Source organism: Suncus etruscus, chromosome 17 (assembly GCF_024139225.1).
Source record: "Suncus etruscus isolate mSunEtr1 chromosome 17, mSunEtr1.pri.cur, whole genome shotgun sequence".
Classification (NCBI taxonomy): Eukaryota; Metazoa; Chordata; class Mammalia; order Eulipotyphla; family Soricidae; genus Suncus; species Suncus etruscus.
The window spans coordinates 34,878,128-34,899,469 of NC_064864.1; the positions used below are offsets into that span (position 1 = coordinate 34,878,128).

General features: G+C 33.2%; 1 pseudogene; it reads left to right on the top strand.

Moving 5' to 3' along the window:
* Positions 1-8,236: 8,236 nt before the first annotated feature.
* LOC126033401 (cytoplasmic dynein 1 light intermediate chain 1-like) lies at positions 8,237-19,004 on the top strand (annotated as a pseudogene).
* The last annotated feature ends 2,338 nt before the right edge of the window (positions 19,005-21,342 follow it).

The window sequence follows — 21,342 nt, forward strand, 5'->3', positions numbered from 1 at the left end:
TTACTTCTAAGTGTCTAAAAATTCAGATAGTCATTAAGATAGTTTAGATTGGCAAAATTGCTCTTTAGAACATCATTTATTAATTGAGGTCCTAGTGATCAAAATGATAGATTGATAGTGGGTAGGATAAAAGGTGTAAATGATGTAAATGTGGGTCACAGTCAGATATCAGGGGAGAATGACCCTCCACACATATGTCTGCCTGGTGCTGTTTGGCTTATAAAAAGGCTTATGTTCCAGTGCTGTTTAAGGAGTCAAAAACCTCACCCATATCATGAACCAGTCCTTCCAGCCCTCATCTCTATTGTCACAAAAATGTCTTTTTAGCTCATCACAAAGAGTGGTGAGTGCAGTTAGAGAAATAACTACATTAACAACTATCATGACAATGTTAATGAGTGAGAGAAGTAGAATGCCTGTCTGGAATATAGGCAGAGGGTAGGTTGGGGGCACTGCTGATGGAAATGTTGCACTGGTGAAGGGGGGTGTTCTTTTTATGACTGAAATCCAACTACAAACATATTGGTAATCATGGTGCTTAAATAAAGATATTATTTAAAAAAAAACTCTCACCCAGACTCATTTCCCAATTATCCCCAAGGCAGTGAATTAGTTCAACACTTGTTCCTTGACTCTATGTCCTTTGTTTCAGTGTAGATTCACTTAGAAAGAAATTCGCATGTTCCAAAGCATCTGCCAGAGTCAAAAATCTCACACTGCAGATTATACTGCAACACTATCATTAAGATGCATGACTTAATCACACCTGCTACATGAGGAAAGGTACCAGGATATTTCTCTCTCATCTTCAAACTAAGAAATGCCCTCTGGACATAAAAAGTATCATTAACTAATACCAATTCAGTCTAACCATTATCAAGAATATGTGTTGCATCTAAGACAATGGAAAAACTTTAAAACATTGGGATCTCAACGGAAGAGCACAAAACTCAGAAGAATCACTGGTATCGAAGAAAACTTGAGAGAATAAAGAAGAAATAAGTTGTCTAAATAGGATGAATATAATTTTTAAAATGATAGAAAACCTGAGAAGCAATATGCATGAATCCATAAAGTAAATATGTATACTACCTGTATACAGAAAGATATGGTAAACAAATACACCAGGACAGAAAAGGAAGAAGAAAAGAGGAGGAAAATGAAGAAACCAAAAGTAAACTATTGGCAATAATAAAAGGAAAAATTACAGAGTCATATGAATTCCAGAATGAAAATAAAGAGGCAAAGGCGGGGGGGGGAGACTAGTTGAAGAGAAAATTGGAGAAAATTTCCCTCAATCTGGTAAGATGGCAGCATAGATAGAAGAGACCCAAAGGTACCAAACAGAATAAACGCAAACAAAATTACACCAAGTAATTGTAATCAAAATGGCAAGAAATAAGGACAGACTCTCATGGCCACAAGACAGAGGCAAGACCTCATAGACCATAAACAGCATTCAGATTTGCAGAATATTTCTCTAATGAAAATCTACAAGCAACAAAAAATAGAACAATATATACCACATATTGAAAACTATGATCCCTAACCAGTAATTCTATCTCTAAACAGCAAGAGCATCACAGAACGAAAGGGGTAAAAATATTCCTAAACAAATAGTAATTAAAGATATGTTGAGGGGCCGGAGAGATAGCATGGAGGTATGGCATTTGCCTTGCATGCAGAAGGCTGGTGGTTCAAATCCCGGCATCCCATTTGGTCCCCTGAGCCTGCCAGGAGCAATTTATGAGCATAAGGCCAGGAGTAACCCCTGAGTGTGGCTGGGTGTGATCCAAAAAACAAACAAACAAACAAACAAAAGATACATTGAAATCTAACTCAGTCCTTGAAAGAATATTAAAGGGCCATATTAATAAGGTAATATCACATAGCACAAGCAATCAAACACTACATATAGACATAACAACAAATGCTTTTATATCATAAATTTCCTTGAATGTCAATGGACTTAATACCCCTCTATAAAATGACACAGAGTAGCCAGACAGATCAGGAAACAAAAGCCAATCTTCTGTTGCTTAAAGACTCTCATAATAAACACAGACTCAGAAACAATTTTGGAAGACAATTAGACAGACTAATGGTAAAGAAAAATAAAGCATGGACAGTTAGAATGGTTTCAGATTAAATGATATTTAAACTAAAGAACATAGTAAAATATAGGGAAGCAAATTACATGTTGGTTAAGGGATCAATAGATCATGAGGATTTATCACATCAACACATATGCACCAACTGGAGGAGCAGCAAAGTTTACAAAGCAACTGCTAGATATTTGAGGCAATACATTAATGTCCTGCCTCCCCACGTCTATGTGGCTCTCTGCAGAAAAACCAATCTGACAAAAATTCCTAATTTGCAACTGTGTGACAGCTCTATTTCTGTTTAATACTGTCATCCCCAGACACACACCAATTTAGATGCCAGTGTATCTGAAGCCACCTAATGTTCAAAAACAAATGAAGCAACAGAATGGTCAACTAGCAACAGGAGCTTACTAAACCTCTGACAATGACTTAATGACCTCATTACAGCTACAATAATTTTCTCTTCACTCTCTTCTTTCTCTCTCTGTTCTCTCATGCACACATTCAAGAGTGAAATACTAGTCTAAAGAACCAGAAAATAAATATTTTAGTCATTGTTAAAATATGGTCTCGGCCAAAATTTTTTCTCTTGTTGTGGTCAAATATATAGTCAATATATAGACACTATTCTTTCTAAGAAACCCTTATCTACAAAACATAGTCATAGAAGAGATTTGTCAAAGTCAGCTCTTTAATAGACTAGAATGGAAGTAGGGAATGCCTACTTAAGTTAATTTCAACTATAAGACAATAGGAGGGAAAGAAATATAGAAGGCAGACTACAGCATGGCAGTGATGCTCACTAAAGCCAACAAGAAAGGAGCTATATTGATATTAATAGATCAGAGAAAGAAGTAACCTCTTTAATTTCAAAAATTAATGCATTAACAAAATAAAAGGCTAGAGGAGATTAATGTGTAATTTAAATGCTTTCTTCAAATTAAATATTATAGAATCCCATTATTTAAAACGAATTCATTCACTGACATGAATTAAGATAAGAATTAGGTAGTTTCATTTCAGAAGTCTAATCCTGAGTCAGGAAACAAATTCATGTATCTTTCTTAGAAACCCAAACTCCAACTGTTTAAGGTTAAAGGAGAGAAATGCACTCTTTTCCTTTCTGACATTCTATGATTTTTTTTAACTTAATTTCTCTTTATCCTTTTTCTTAACACATCTTTATAGTATTACCAGTATTGCCAGTACATATGTAAACATATATAATGTTTAAAATAACATCTATATAAAGGGCATCTTTGAAATAAATACTGTCAATCATAAGTATCCATAAAAGCAACCTATTGGTTTTATCTTACATGCTATTGTCATTTCTTTATGTCCTCTAAATTGACGGTTCATATTCAGTTGTTCAATAATGCATCTAAATAATGCAATATACCTGATAACTATATAGACAATTGGTATAGACCAATTGACATTCAAATTTGACTTAGTTCTGACTTTCTTGTTCAAGATGCCATACAATACAAGCATAGATTAGATGGTTTAGACAGAAAAGATTAACTTTATGCAACTGACTTATCACAGTTTCCAGTTTAAAGCAAGTGATATAATACTAGCCAACATTATTAAAGAACTGTTTTTAGAAAATTTATTTCTCCAACCAAATTAAATCTCACATCCTGGGAGTATTTGTAGATAGCAAACCAAAGTACAAAGTACCAAATTCTGGTTAAATATAATTGCTGTTCAATCAGAAATCCTGGTGCCTTCGCTTTATTTTTAGTTCCAGTCCTACTTGTTGTGCTATCCTGAATGAGTCATTTAATAGCATCTGCTTCTCTCTGTGAATTGACTTCTGCTCCTTAACTCAAGGGTATTAGAAACTTTGGGATAAATGAAGGAGAAATTCATTGTTCCAACTAATATACTGCTCAAAAAAACAGCACTGATTTGAGTAAGAATGTTATTTTTCTCTATCAAAAAGTAAAATTGAAATAACTGATTTAATGCAGCTGCTTTTACATTATTTTTTATGTTTTACTTTTAGATTATTAACCTAAAATGACATTTGGTTTCATCACTTGTCAGAATTTAATTAAAATTTAAACCTATACATTCGGTCTTGCAAGTGAAAGTAAGTCAAAAGATAGATCGAAAGGCTTAATAATTATTCATAATTACAGTTACCCTCTCAATACCAATAAGAAACATTTCCCCACTCAGTACCAATAATCTTAGTCTTTTAGTACTCTTCTAATCTTTCTCCACCATTACCTCTGTCCAAATTCTCTTTTAGTCTCAGGTATAATTTTATCCTTTGTCCTGGAACTCTTTTACCAAAAAAAAAAAAAAAATAGGTTACAAATTTCCCCTTTAATTAGAACATTATATTTTATATTTAAAACCTGGAAAAGTGTCTCTGTTCTAAGTCTTTACTAATTGTCCCTCATTTGTGCTTACATATCACTTAATCCCCAGATGAGTAAAAATTTCTAGCTCTTACTTGATAACAAGTATATTGAAAGCTGAGTCTAACAATGCTTCTCACATAGCACTTAAAAATCTAAAGATAGGGACTAACTTAGAGTACTTGAACAATAATTTTAAAAAGAATACTGATTTTCTAGTTTACTATAGCACTGCTTATATCAATGTAGTGATAAAAATAGCATATCACTCAGAAATGAATGCATGAAGGACATTTAAGTTATATGTATCTATATAAAGTATGAAAAGATAATGGGAGTTCTAGATCACCAAGAGAATAAGATACTAAATCAGAATTATGCTTATAATTTTAGTAACAAAAACAGATTGGGACATTTCATTAGTTTTGTTGTTAAGAATGAATATGAGAAAGGGTCAGAGTGATGGCACAGCAGTAAGGCGTTTGCCTTGCATGCAGCTGACTGAGGATGGATTGCAGTTTAATCCTCCAGCATCCCACATGGTCCCCCAAGCCAGGAGAGATTTCTGAACACATAGCTAGGAGTAATCCCTGAGCATCACTGGGTGTGGGCCCCCGAAAAAAAGAATGAATATGAAAAGTGTAAATCTCATTAAAATTTTAAAAATATCTTCGGTTGAGAACATTGATATTAGACTTTAGAAACCAAATGAAAGGTAACTGATGAACTATAATATATGGAGAATGGTTACATGAGATCATATGAGTCAAAGAATTGCCACTAAAGTTTTTTAACAAAACATCAGTATGGTTGCCTAGCAACCATTACTGATGGGAATTACACAGAATGATGACATATTAAATTTTACTCAAAAGTGGACTCACAAACCATAACTATTAATTTACTGAGACTTGCATTAATGCTATAACTTTATTAAATTGTGAATTAGTACTATCATTTTATTAAAAGGTGAGGTCTATAAAAATAACCCAAATAAATACCTTGGATATCATGGGATATCTTGAGTAATTGTAGGTTAATTATATTCTTTGTATATACATTGGGTTACCTGTGCTATCCCAATCTAGGTTACCTATGCTATCCCAATCTAGGTTACCTGTGCTATACCAATCTCTTTCTATTCCATTAGTTAGTGAACTATCCTATGCAGTCTTGTAAGACATGAGAAAGAAAGATATGTTTTCTATGCCATACTTGAGTCTCATAATCTTTCTACTTTTTCACTACTGCCAGGACTACCAAAAAAAAAAAAAAACAGTTAACAAGTGAAGCCAACGTTTTTTATTAACATTTTATGCTGTAATATTATGCTGTAATAAAAAATAGACTAAAGTGGGATAAAAGACAAAATAGACAAAAGAGAGTGCTTGCTTTATAAGCAACTGAAGAGGGTTTGATCCCTAGTACCCCATATGGTACCAGAACCTGCCTGGAATAACTCCTAAATGCAGAACCAGGAATAAGTGTTGTACTGCCAGGTGTGACCTCAAAGCAAACAAACAAACAAACAAAAAACAATAACAAAGCACTGAAGCAGAATCTGAGCATCACTGTATATAAACAAAACAAAGCAAAAACAACAAAATGACAAAGAAATGCCAGAATATTCATGTCATAAATAAATTTAAAAAGTAACAAAATAATAAATCAAGTTAAATTTGTTAAGTATTATTCTAACATTCTTATGGTAATATATGTTGCATGTGCTAACTTCTTATAATTGGTTTAATACACTCAATATCCATGACATTTTTTTTAGAAACTCTTAATGTAGTCCACATTTGGAGACATTTATTTGGTTTTAAATTTTATTTTTGTTAAGATAACATTGGTTTACAAGAATAAATGCAATCTTTCTATGTTCTAGGTATGTTGTGTTAATATACCATACCCACACCAAAGTATACATATTCTTCCATAACAGTTTATTTGTTCATTTCAGCTCATAGACCACATGGTAACTTCAGTTCTGTGATTACAATCTAAAGGACTGTTTTGTTATCTATCCCTTAGTTGTTTTTTTTAAACTTATATACAATATATGAGTGATTTGTCTTTCTAGCACTTATTTCTCTCAATAGGACACCTCCCATATATGATAAAGAGCAAGATTTCATCAATTCTTATAATTAACAAGTCTTTCACTATGTATATAACATATTTTCTTTGTCCATTCATTAGTCACTGAACACTCTCGCCCTTATTTTCATGAGTAGCTTTTGTGGTACTCAGGCAGTGGTAATACTGAGCTAATAGGGGTAGAAATTCAAATCCAAGATCCAAGGAAGAGTGCCCTGTAGTGTCTCAAGTATCAAACTAGGGTTGACCCTGTAAGACAAGTGTCTTAACCCCTGCACCTTGTTACTCCTGCCTTTATCAGTTAAGTATTATTTTATGTTACAGAAATTACATCAAATTCTCCTTTATATTCCACAGAAGTTGTTTTTCTCGAACTCGTCCCACATTTCTTTGCTGTGCTACTCATTTATTTGAGACTTTTTACCATCTTATCCTCTTTTTGAAGATGCTTTCTTCATCTCTTGGAGTTTCACTGGTTCTGTCCTAAGTTGCTTGGCTCTGTTGCCAAGGCTATCTGGGAAATTTTTATTTTATTTTATTTTACCTATCAAAGTTGTTGGTTCTGTCTTCTGATTATAGTTTTCTGGCTTCACATTCTCAATTTCTTGTATCTATAACATTATTTGTTGTTGTTTTGTTCTTTGTACTTATTAGATATTCTTATCATTGTATCTCTAAACTTATCTGAGAAATTCGAAATTGGGCTAGTACTGATCAAGCCCACTGGACTAATATCTTTTCCCTTTAAGCTTCATGGGATTCTAAGACTGCTTTCTCTGATTGTATTTATTTGTTTTTGTAGTCTGACAGCAAATATTTATAGCTGACTATCCCACAATCTGAAGGAGTTCTTTGAGGGAATTTGATGATCTTTTTCTTCCCTATCGGCCCTGTCCTGGCTAATATTTTATGTATCTAGTTTGTTACATTGTGATACAGATGTTGATTATAAGACAAATATTAATGACACTAGCATTACCTCTTCCCCTGGCTGTAACACTAGTTCTATGATTTCTTACTACCATTGTCTAGTAAAGATTTTTCTGTGGAATAGTTTGTAAAATAGGCTTTAGAATGAGCTAGATATATGTTGTTATTAGCACAATGTTCATAATTTTTCTTTTTCTTTTCTTTTCTTTTTTTTTTTGTTTTGGTGGTCTAGAACACCCTGACCCCAAAGTATAGTGAGGCAAAAGAAAGAAAGTAGAGGGGGAAGAAAGACAGATGTGAAATAAAAAGGTATATGACCAAGGGGAATTTAGGTATATCGGTGGTGACCAGGAAAGACGGAAAAAATATCAAAATGATAGTCAAAAACACTAAAATAATGAAACCCAAACTAAACAACCAAACTTATAAAAGATGCCAGTTATAAAGGCTGGTTGGAGGAGGGGAAGGAAAATGGAAAAATTCTAGAAAAATGGTGGAGGGAGATTGACAATAGTTGTGGGATTGGTGCTGAAACATGTTATGCCTAACACTCAAGCATGAATAACTTTGCAAATCACAGTGCTTGAAATAAAAAATTTGCCAAAAATATTCTAACATTTGTTCTATAAAATCTAATAATAAAACTACACAGGAAAATAAACAGGAATACACTTATTCTTTTTTTGAATATAAATCAAGATATAAACCAAGCCATGAAAGATTATGACTAAAACAATCCATGCTGGAGAAAGTTGTCCATCTCAGGAGGACAAAGTGAGTCAAGCCCCTGCCTTGTTTAAGTCAGGTTTGCTATCTCCATATTCCATAATCACCATTTCTCTGCCTCATCAATGACCTTCTATTATTTTCTTCAGGTATACCTATCTGACACTTCAGGTACACTAGTTTGGGGGCTGATATTAATTACCAGGGCTTTTTAGAGCAAGTTTGGAGACTCTCTCCCCATAGCTTCCCTCTTCCTGGTCCTGGCAGCTGTAATCATGTGCACAAAGGAGAATGAGAGAAGTAAAATGCCTGTCTTGAATACAGGCAGGGGTTGGGAAGGAGGAGGAGGAGGCATTGGTGGTGGAAATGTTGCACTGGTGAATAGGGGTATTCTGTTTATGACTAAAACCCAAGTACAATCATGTTTGTAATCATGGTGCTTAAATAAAAATTTTATATTAAGAAAAGGAGACAATAACAAAAGACTCAATATAGAGAATAAAAGTAGCATTGGTATTAATTTCTTTCTGGCTTATAATTTATCATATGAATCTATTTCATATTGATGTTATCAATTGCATTTTGCCAAATTCATCATTTTTAAAAATTAAAAATGCTAATTGCTGCATTTATACATTTTCTTGCTACTCAATGTAAAATAATAGAATAATATATCATGCTATATCTTATATAACACATAATATTGTATATTATAACTATAATATATTATAACTATAATATAGCAAAAGTAGCAACTTAAATGGTCATTTTGGAAAAGTTTTATTTTATACTTTATTCCAATATCATCCAACAAAATGAAAAACTATTAATGAGATCACCAGATAAAAAAAAATACACAAATTATCATGCCAGCGTCAATTTGCTAAGAAAAATGAGAAAACTTCTAAAGTAGACAAGAAGTTCAACCTTCCTTGTCTTATGTGGTTAGTCAATATAATGAAGCCATGCCCAAATCTAGGATCAGTTATTTTACTCAAAATTGACATAGTTTATATTAACCCATCTGAATAATTTTATGGTCATTCTGTGAGATGAATAGCAGTGGGGAGAAAGAATTTCTGTTTCCTAAATTCCTGTTATAAGAAGATATTGAAAATCATCATGAAGGGCCAGAGTGGATAGCACAGAGTTAGGGTAGTTTGCCTTGCATGCAAACAACCTGGGATGGGCCTGGGTATGAGTCTCTGCATCCCATATGATTTCCCCAGCCTGCCTGGAGCGATTTCTGAGTGGAGAACCAGGAGTAAGTAACCCCTGAGAGCCACCAGGTATGGCCCAAGAACAAACAAACAAAAAATCAGAATGAAGTAAACAGATTTTCTGAGTACCATAGTCTAAATTAAATTTATACCTCTATGTTTATTACACAACCTTCTCAAATCACTTAAGTTTTCTAAATCTTAGTCCTTTTGTCTATAAAATAAGAACAGTAACAGCACTCTCATTAAGGCAATTATAAATTAAATTAGTCAAAATATGGACTATTTTCTTGTTATCACATGACCTTGGGCACAAAAACTTTTTCTTGTTCCAACTTTCTCATTCCTCATTTTCTTATGGCCTTTCTATCTTCCTATTTTATTTACAAACAGAGCTGAATGCCATTCTAAAAAATACAAACTATATTTTATACAATAGGTATAAAACTTAAAATTTTCCACTTTCCTTAACTTTTTATTATAACTGAACTTTTGCTGAACATTATATACCATCCTATTTCTTTGATGAGAAAAAATAGACTACTTGAATAATATATCATAATTCATATGTTCAGTTGAGTGAAAGTATTTTACTGCATGTGACCTGTATCTATTTAACCCTTTAATTTTTACAATTTTCTTTTAAGCCCTAAACTAGAGCTTAAAATTTGGTATGGAACATGTATACATATATTTTATTTTATCATTAAGAAGGCTTTATATTTAACCAAAAAGCTTTTGGCTATCATACAAAAAGCACAAGAGATCCATTTTAAATAGCAAAAAAAATTTGAAAGGATTTCAACTCATCTGCAGTTCCAAAGGCTGGCAGGAGTTACCTTTTTACAATTAGTTTTTCAAATTCCTATAAGCCATAAAGATTTCAAATTTTAACCTTTTAAATGGAATATTGCCAACCTCCTCAAAGAATGAAACTTTTGAAATCCTAAATTATTAAGATTCTCAGTTTGGAAGTGAGAGGCTGGAGACATCAATAGTAACCCTAATGCAGTGAAGATTCAACAATTTTAATTAAGGTAAATTTCCAAATATTTCCATTAATATAAATAATATATATATATATTACTGAACAGCCCCTTGAGACAAAACTTGCAAACAAACTCCAGTGAAATTTACTTAAGGCAAGTTTCCAACTATTTCCATGAATACAGGTAGTAACAATAAAAATACTTAATTTGAACATCCATTGACACAACATTTGACAATAAGTTCCATATTTTGGCACTTTTTCTTTTGGTTTCCTCTTCCTGCACCTGCCAGTCTTATATTGGGAATACATGAGTGAAATTTCAAATAAGTATATGTCAGGGTGTGATATATATCTCACAGAAAGCTTTGCAAAGTGAGACTGCCACTAAATAAAGATTAGTCAACATGGCTACTTGGAGTTCTCTATTGTCCTCATCACAATTTATTCTAAGTAAAAATATAAATTATAAGGTTAAATTTAAAGTATTACAAAAACTCTCAAATTTATATTTATGATTACCTTTTCCATTTAATTTGTAATACATTAGTCATTCATTTTGCAATTCATTTTGAAGTTTCCCAGGTTTTCCTTGTTCACTAAAGGTAAGTGTTGTCTACATGTTCATTAAAGCATATATACACAGCATGGCTACAGCATGGCTATTTACTCATGTAGGAGGCATAAAGTGGAGCTAGAAGACTGAATGAAATAAAAATTATATCAAAGAAGATTTATTTTAACGAATCTTTTCAGCAAGATTCTAAAATATATTAAAAAGACTTATTTCAATTTTCACTGGTTATTTGCATTTAGCAAAGAGATTCATATCACTTAAGATAATATCTGTAAATCAAGGATTTGTTAAATTATCAGGTGATGTTATAGATAAATAGACAGATATTTTAAGTATTTCACGGTCTGCATTTGCATCATAATTAGCTGCATTAAATATTCAAAAATATAATGACTAATTTTCAAAAGCATGACCTCCAATATGATAAAAAAAAACAGAAAAGAAGATATTATCACAGAAAACAAAGATTTAATGCTCAGATAGAAATTGCCAATGATTACTTATGTTGATGTTATTCCAAGTGCTGACTCATTTAACAATGGCTCAAAAATCAAGGAGTTTGGTGTAAATGTCCAACAAAACTCAGTCATTTTTATTGATTTTATCACTGCAGAAATTTGTGATTATATCTTATAGATGCAGAACTTGACTGCAGATACAAAAATTATCTGTCCTATTTCTCAATTACCTACTTGTTAAATTCTTGGACTGTTGCTTAAATAGTTAAAATAGTTAAATAAAAAGTACATGCTTAATGGTCAGATAGAAATAAGAGATTACTAAAATTTCTCTCAATGTACAAATAAACTCATTGAAGATACAAAAATTTTCACAAATTTGCTTATCACTGTACTTATTTTTACTTTTACATTTTTAACAATATTCTTTCTTATTTTACTTTTTCTTTTTATTCTTTTTGTTGATTTTCCTCTCACTTATCTGGAAACAAATGTACTATGGTCAGCTATGTCAACTATGTAATACATATTCTTTAAATAAAGTAAATTTAAAAGAAAAAAGAAAAAAATAAAAAGTACATGCTAAATGTTACTATTTGCAGTCACATCTGCAAATTTTGCCACTGGAGTAAGGGTCTGATTACAGAGTCAGTTTATCACAAGTCCAGGTTAATACTAGATATTCCATTCCTTAGCCTTTGGAAAACAATATGAACTTTCTTCATAGTAAGAGAAATTGAACTCCCATATGATCCAGCCATATAGCTCCTGACAATATACCTTAGGAACCCATGTATAAATGTATAAATGTATAAAAATACCTCTGCATTCATATGTTCACTGCAGCACAATAGCCAAATTCTGTAAACCCAAGTGTCAGAGAACAGAAGAGTGAATAAAAATATCAATTAGATAAAGAAACTTCATAATGAAATACTAAGCAACTGTTAGAAAAACGAAAATGTGAAATTTTCTCATACATAAATCGATATGGAAATATGCTGAGCAAAATGAGTTAGGGTGATAGGAATAGATATAGAATGATTGCACTTATTTGTGAAATATTAATAATGAGAGAATATGCCAATAATACCTGAAGACAATAGAGGTGAGGATCATACGAGCTGATTCATGGTAGGAAGCTGGCCATAAAGAGTGGGAGAGTGCAGCTCAGGAAGAGAAGGGACCACTATGACAATAATAGTTGGGAATAATCACTCTAATAACTGAATGCTGAAGGGAAGGGAAATTATATACCTGATACTTCTTCAGTAATCATATTGCAAACTAGTGTTTACAAAAGAAAAAGAGAAAGACCAAGAGAGAAGGAAAGAAGAAAGATTTCTGTCATAGAAGTAGGCAGGGGGAAGGTAGAGGGTGGGAGAATAAAACTAGGGGCATTAGTGATAGAAAATGTGCATTCTTGAAAGACTTTGGACATTGTATACTGAAACTCAATCATACATATCTTTGTAACTATATCTCATGGTGATTCAAAATTTTTTTTAACAAGACAGCATTCCCACCAGCAGTGAAAGAGTTCCTTTCTCTCCACATCCCCACCAACACTGATAGTTCTTACCTTTGTGATGTGTGCCAGTCTCTGGGTGTGATATGATACCTCATTGTTTGGATGTGCATCTCCCTGATGATTAATGATGTGGAGCATTTTTCATGTGCCTTTTGGCCATTTGTGTTTCTTCTTTGAGGTATTTTCTGTTCATTTCTGCTCCCCATTTTTGATGAAGTTAGACATTTCATCCAGCCTTTATGGAAAACAATATGGAGATTCCTCAAAAGACTAGAAATTGAGTTCCCATATGATCCAGCTATACCATTTCTAGAGATATACCATAGGAACACAAAAATCACAATACAAAAAAATCACAATACAAAAATGTCTTACACACACACACAAACATATATATATATATATATATATAAGTGTGAGGAAGACATTATATATATATATATATATATATATATATATATATATATATATATACATATATATACACCAGCTCTATTTACAATAGCCAGACTCTGGAAACAACCAAGATGTCCTTCAACAGAAAAATGGCTAAAAAAATCTGTGGTACATATACATAACGGATTATTATGCAGTCTTCAGGAAAGATGATGTCATCAAATTTTTCTATACATGGGTGCACATGCAATGTATTATGTTGAGTGAAATAAGTATGTAGTTATGGTGCTTAAATTTAAAAAATGATTAAAAATACTTTTTAAATGCTACAAGAGTTTAAAAAAATGAAACAATAAACCAGAAAGCACTCATCGACATATATGCACCAAACGAAGGGTCAGAAAATTTCTTCTGCTCATAAACCCAAAGAAACACATTGAGCAAAACATAGTAGTAGTAGAAGACTTTAACACATCACTTGCATCAATAGACCAAATAGAATATCAGTTATTCTGATATTATACAAGAACTTATTACACAAGAACTCTAAATGAGGCATTAGAAAAACTGTGTTTAATGAAGATAGACAGGGCTTTCACCTGCCAAAAGTGAATGCACATTCTTCTTTAGTACATGTAATAATATTTAAGATAGATCTTTTAAAATATATGTAAACCAAAAAAGAAATAACAGAAGGGATCACTTACATTAGCAGCCCAGGGGGCAAAGGAGGGGCAATATGGGATGCATGCTGGGAACAGGGATGGAGGGAGGACAACATTGGGGGTGGGAATGCCCCTGATTCAATGTCACTATGTACCTAAAATACTACTGTAAATGATTTGTAATCCACTTTGGTCAAAATAAAATTATTAATTAATGATAAAAGAGAATCCTTGAAGTTAATGAGATTGAAAATAGAAGCTCTAAGAATTGTTATTAAAGGGGAAATTCATGGCATTGCAGGCCTACAATGAGAAGAAAATGTTCAAATAAACAAGCTAAAAATACAGTACAAAAATCTGGATATTCAATAAAATAAAACCCAATAAAGCATTACAAAAATAAATAAAACCAAATTTTTTCAAAAGAGTAAACAGGATTGATAAATATTTAGTTATACTTATAAAAACAAAGAAAGAAATTGTCCAAATAAATTGGATGAGTGATAAAAAAAGAAAAGTTACAACATATTCTTCAAGAATTAAAACTTTTGTTGTTGTTGTTTTTTGGGGGAGCACACCCAGTGATGCTCAGGGGTTATTCCTGACTATTTGCTCAGAAATTGTTCCTAGCTTGGGGGCCCATATGAGATGCCTGGGGATCGAATCATGGTCCATCCTAGGCTAGTGCAGGCAAGGCAGATGCCTTACCACTCCACGCCACCACTCCGGCCCCAAGAATTCAAACTTTTATGATAGATGACTGTGAACACTTTATTCTTTTAAACCTAGAATAAGTGACAGAACCTAGAATAAGTGGACAGATTCTTAGATTTATATAATTTCCCAAAACTGAATGAAGTATAAAGCCTAAACAGGCCAAACAGAAGCAGAAACAATATGTAAAAATCTCAAGAATAAAATTCTTCAAATGAGACTTACTACCTTTAATCCTTACTAAAGAAGAAAGAATCTTTTCTAAACCTTTCTATGAAGTTAATATTACACTAAAACCAAAGCTGACAGGCACTACTAGTTAAATATTAGTACTAAATTAATAAAAACAAGAACGAAAAAGAAAATTTTAGGCCAATCTTACTGATGAAAATTGACACAAAATCTTAAAACAATATCTTGGGACCGGAGAGATAGCATGAAGGGTAAGGCATTTGCCTTTTATGCAGAAGGTCATCGGTTTGAATCCCGGCATCCCATATGGTCCCCCGAGCCTGCCAGGAGCAATTTCTGAGCATAGAGCCAGGAGTAACCCATGAGCGATGTCGGGTGTGACCAAAAAAACAAAACAAAAAAAACAACAAAACAAAAACAAAAAAACCAATGTCTTATTGTTTTATCTTATCATATATCCAATATCATATTAAAAATATCACACATCATGAGTGAGATTTATTTCAGGAATATTAAGGTGATTAAGGATATTCAAATCAATTATATAATACATCATGTCAGTATAAGAAAAGATAAAAGGGGCCGGGCGGTGGCGCTAAAGGTAAGGTGCCTGCCTTGCCTGCGCTAGCCTTGGATGGACCGCGGTTCGATCCCCCGGTGTCCCATATGGTCCCCCAAGCCAGGAGCAACTTCTGAGCACATAGCCAGGAGTAACCCCTGAACATTACTGGGTGTGGCCCAAAAATCAAAAAAAAAAAAAAGAAAAGATAAAAATTAGATAGTCAAGGCTGGAGAGATAGTACAGTGTTAAGGTGTTTGCCTTGCACACAGCCAACCCAGGATAGACAGTGATTTGAATCCGAGCATCCCATATGGTCCCCCGTGACTGCCAGGAGTGATTTCTGAGCACAGAGCCAGTAGTAACTTCTGAGTGTCACCAGGTGTGACCCCAAAACCAATATATATATACATATATACATATATACATACATATACATATATATACATATATACATACATATACATATATATATATGATCATATCAATTGATTTCAAGGGAATTCTTTTAATAAGATCCAACTTTGATTTGTGATTATAAAAAAAACCTTGACAAAATAGGGATGGAAGGAACTCTCTACAAGACAATTACTACCATGTATGGCAAGTTTACATCCACTGCCACTCTTTGTTGTTTTTTTGTTTTTGTTTTTGTTTTGGGGCCACACCCAGAGATGCTCAGTGGTTACTCCTGGCTATGCACTCAGAAAATCGTTACTGACTTGGGGGACCATATGGGATGCAGGGAATCAAACTGTGGTCTACGTGCAAGGCAAACGCCTTACCGTTTTACACCACTCCAGCCCCCATTGCCACTCTTAATAGTAAAAAAAAAAAAAAAAAGAAATAGTGAAAAGTTGCAAGCATTCTCTCTGAATTAGGATCAAGGTATGGATATTTACTGTCTCCACTTTTCAGAATAATACTAGTACTAGAAGTCCTAACTACAGCAATCAGGCAAGAAAAAAAATCAAAGAAATCCAAATTGTGAAAGAAGTAAAATTATTACTAATTGCAGATGATATGATAATATATACAGTAGACAGAACAAATATGAAAGTCTCAAATGCCTGGTTTTGATGTTATAATTAAGTTATATATTTCTGTAAGATAGTTACTATTAGAGAAAACCAGGAAAACTGCAGATTCTCTGCACTACTACCCTTGAAACTATAAATATACCTTTATTTAAAAATTAATATTATTAATGTCAGAGTAATAGTACAGCAGGTATTATATTTGTCTTGCAGTGGCCAACTCATATTTGAACCCCAGTATCTAATATGTTTCCCTGAATATTTCAGGAGTCACTCCTGAGTGCAGAACCAAGAGTAGCTCTTAAGAATTGCCACATATCATACTCTGTAAATGATATATACATTACATCTTGGGTTATATCAAATCCATTATATATAATGGAACAATTTATCTTATTAAATATATCTTTCTCTGCTACTAAGAGAATTAGCATGAAGTACAAATTTTTGTTTGGAATAATTTATGGAAGTTTAAATATAAATTATCTTTATCTCTGTAGGCAAAGGCTTACAAAGAGGACTGGTAGAATATATATATATATATATTTTTTGGGGTTTTGGTTTTGGTTTTGGTTTTTGGTGATGCTCTCGGGTTACTCCTGGCTATGCATTCAGAAATTGCTCCTGGCTTGGGAGATCATATGGGACGCCAGGGAATCGAACCGTGGTCCATCCTAGGTCAGCCTGTGCAAGGCAAATGCCCTACCACTTGAGGCACCCTCCAGCCTCATGGATTTGTAGAATCTTTTGTCCTGCAGCCTCGTTGAGGTCTCCTCCTGCTCACTGTTCAAGCTCCTCATGAGGAAGAACATGCTTGCTGTTGGGTGAAGATAGAACTCGAAAAATAAGCTTAAGAAGAAAAATTCAGGGGATCAATGAGTACAAGACAGGACAAGGAATAGAATATTTGTACTTAAATTTTTTTTTTTTTTGGTTTTTGGGCCACACCCGTTTGATGCTCAGGGATTACTCCTGGCTATGTGCTCAGAAATCATCCCTGGCTTGGGGGACCATATGGGACTCCGGGGGATTGAACCGAGGTCCATCCTACACTAGCGCTAGCAAGGCAGACTCCTTACCTCTAGCGCCACCTTCCCGGCCCCTGTACTTAAATTTTTATGATGAGGAGAGAGATTATCAAACAAGATGTCATGTGTGGATCCTAGATGAAGACCTTTGCCACTAAGACCTCCTTAAATTTTCACTGAAGGCCATTTCACTGAAGGACAATTTAGTTAAGTACTTGTGAATATGTCAAAGCCTTGGACTGTTTGGGATTCTTTACAGAAATGGGCAAGAGTTGTTCGAGAACACATTGACAAACTGAAAATTCCTCCTGAAGAAATGAAAGAAATGAAACAAAATTGATTAGAGACTTCTAAAAACATGTAGATCCAGGAGAAGATTTTCCCAACTTCTCCCCACAGAAGAAACACTATGTCACAGAAAGACAAAGATGACAGTATGGTCTTACCCTGGGTGCAGACACTCTCACCCATAACTTGGGCATTCCAGTGCTAGAAGTTTGCACAAAGTGTTATGCAATTAGTGTATTAGGGAGAGAACATGACTACAGAGATGAACACTCTAATTTATTCAGTCATACATCCAGAAGTTCTGTTTATATTATGGTGTGGCACTTTACATTTCAGTAAAAGAAAATAAAAATATAGAGTCTGTATACAAAAACATTTTTAAAAAATTATATGGATTTCCCATAAAATTACTGCTGTTGTCTTGGAAAAAAATCAGTGCTTATTCTTGCAAGGGTAGGATAATGATAAGAAAAAAGGCATATTACATAAAAATTTTCAAAGATTAAAACATATAATTATTAAAATATAAGAAATAATTCTTATAACAATATAATTTTGAAGACATTATAACTAAACCACTAGTTCAAAATTTTCTGCATAAGAAGGAAATTGTGGCAGAAGATTCCTTGTAAAGTCACAATCCTTCTGGCAAAGCAACCATCCACTGCAGCTAAAAGGTCTATGGATTCCTCCCCAAGCGTTTCCAGAGATTCTCCTAGAACTCCAAACATATCTGTATTGTCCAATGTTGCCAGTGTATCGCCCATTCCTGCTGGCTCCAAAAAGATTAATCCAAACATGAAAGCTGAAGTGACAAGTGAAGGTGTCCTGGGAAATTTCTTCAAGTATTCTGAATAAAAAACCTCTTCTGGAGGTCCTGGTATTTGCAGTGGAATCCCAGCAGCAGGTTCTAGAGATGGAAGCCATGGTTTTCATCTTGCCAAAAAGTCTAGCCAAAAAAGCCTGTTGTAGCCTACGTTCATGCAGAACTAGACAGAACAGAATGAAAACCAACTGCAGTTTCTCCTCCAGTTCCTGCATCTCCCACAGAAGAAAAAGTTTCTTGCAGATACCAAATAAAGCTATTTGTTCCGTTTTCTGGATTGATATAAAGGTGCCTCTGCCTTTTCCGTCATAAGTAAATTAGGGACCTGGAGTGCTTTTTTCAGATTGGCTAAATTTGTGTCTTTTGTGTGTGTGGTTGCTCATTTTTATAAACGGGAGCGCTCCAGAAGAAAACGTACTCTGCTTTATTCAGGGTTCCTTTTCACATTGCCACTTTGCATAAGGAAGTTATTTTGAAATTTTGAAAGACTCATAAAACTTCTATATCGGAAGTACAATTATGGATCGTTTTTCAAAGGCAATTTAAAGCTTAGGAAGGGCAAGAAATATATTCTGGGAATTTGACTGACTTGGAAGTCCAAGCTTATTTTAGTTAAGAGTATTTAAATTATATTTCAAGTCATGTTAGTTTTTCTGGGAAAGAAAATTATCAATGCCAGATATTTTGAACCTTACATAAATATAACCACCACACAAAGAAAATACTGAAAAAACTCAGATAACATTTGACTCAGAGTTGTCTCAATATACGATGCTGTAAATAGTCCTCAAAATATGATTTATAAACACAGACCAAGATTTGTTTCTTTAAATAAGGGAGAAAGGCACACTGCCAATAAATGTTAAAAAAAAAAGTAGAGGTTATTAAAATATAGAAAGATAATGATCTTCAGATTTCTATGTATATATATATAAGTATGTAATCATACTTATATATGTCTCTCCCTTAATATACCCTTTTTGTTTGTGACTTTTAATTGTGTTTAGTAAATAAAGTATTCTCTGCAAAAATACATACTCGTGTTTATAATATTTATTTCATAATGCTAAATCTCATTTATTCACATATGGAATAGAGATAGTTAATGACAAATTGTACTCTTTTGTAAATATGTTGTGATGACAAAAGAACAAATGTGAAATCTTTAGAATCTAGATCTAAGGAATAAAAATGTCTTTATTCCATACAATCTCTTTTGTAAGAATTTAAACTCTGAAGTAATCATAGACATTGTTTAAGACATATTGAGTGATTATCACAAATAAACTGCACTTATAAAATTAGATACAAACTAAACTTTTCCTAAAGTCTTTTTTAAAAGTAAAAACATGTTTTACTTGCAATACTAAAAAACAAAAAAGAGATAGTAAGGAAGAGAGAAACATGCTCAAGAAAGAGTACAAGTTTCTTCAAAGGTGGAAAGTCCCAGTACACATCTCAGTATGAAAGTACACATCTCAAAAGGACTGATATAGACTGTTGGATTATACCTTATTTTACCGATACAAAGATCATTCCTGATTTCTTTGTATCTGTCTGTTAACAACTTTATTTTACCTCCAAATAGATATTGTCTTACATGTAAACCTAGGTGAGACTGACTCAGGATAGTCTGGGCTATCTGTCCTTACTCAATCCTTATTCTCCCACCCAGGGATGGTTGCTGTACTTAATAGAAATGAAAGTTCTTGCAGGCAATTTACTCTGGATATGAGGCAGAGTATTGCCAGACTTCATGTGTTTTACCTTCAGCCTGGATTGGATTATTTCATGCAGCAACTCTGCTTCAGATCCACTCAGCCAGGGTTGAAAATGCATGGGGTAATTTTACTATAGATTAAATGTTACATTTAGAACAGATCGTTGGCATGGATCATTGTTCAATGAAAATAAATGACATTTGTATTAAGAAAATAGGTTAAAAGTAAAAGCTAGTTGAAATGAATTTAACATATAATAAATAACAAATATGTTTTAGAATTTTATCAAAATGAGTTATCAAAATCCCATTTATTTTGACATGTCTCACTAAAAAATACACAGGCCCTTGAATATGATATTATTTAGAGACTGACTGATATTTTTCTATATTTATTGAAATACATTTTATTCATGTAACATAATATTAATCACAGTGAATATAATATATACTCACTAGATAATATAGTCTCTAGGAGTTAAGAATGATCAATAAAAATCAACATATAAATAATTAAAAATCAAAAGAGCTGCCAATTATAAATTAAATTAGAGATATGTGATTGCTATAATTATTAAGGATAGAAGAATTGATATAACACAATAGCTACAAATATATCACAAATTTTATTAAATGTATATTAAAATCACAATTATAAAATGTTTTTTAAAAAATTAAAATATAGTAAAATTCCTATCTCTACAAGAATACAAGAAATACTTGATAAACAATAAATATATTACTAAGAAAATGTGTACAGGGGGCCGGAGAGATAGCATGAAAGTAGGCCGTTTGCCTTGCATGCAGAAGGTCGGTGGTTCAAATCCCAGCATGCCATATGGTCCCCCGAGCCTGCCAGGAGCGATTTCTGAGTGTAGAGCCAGGAGTAACCCCTGAGCGCTGC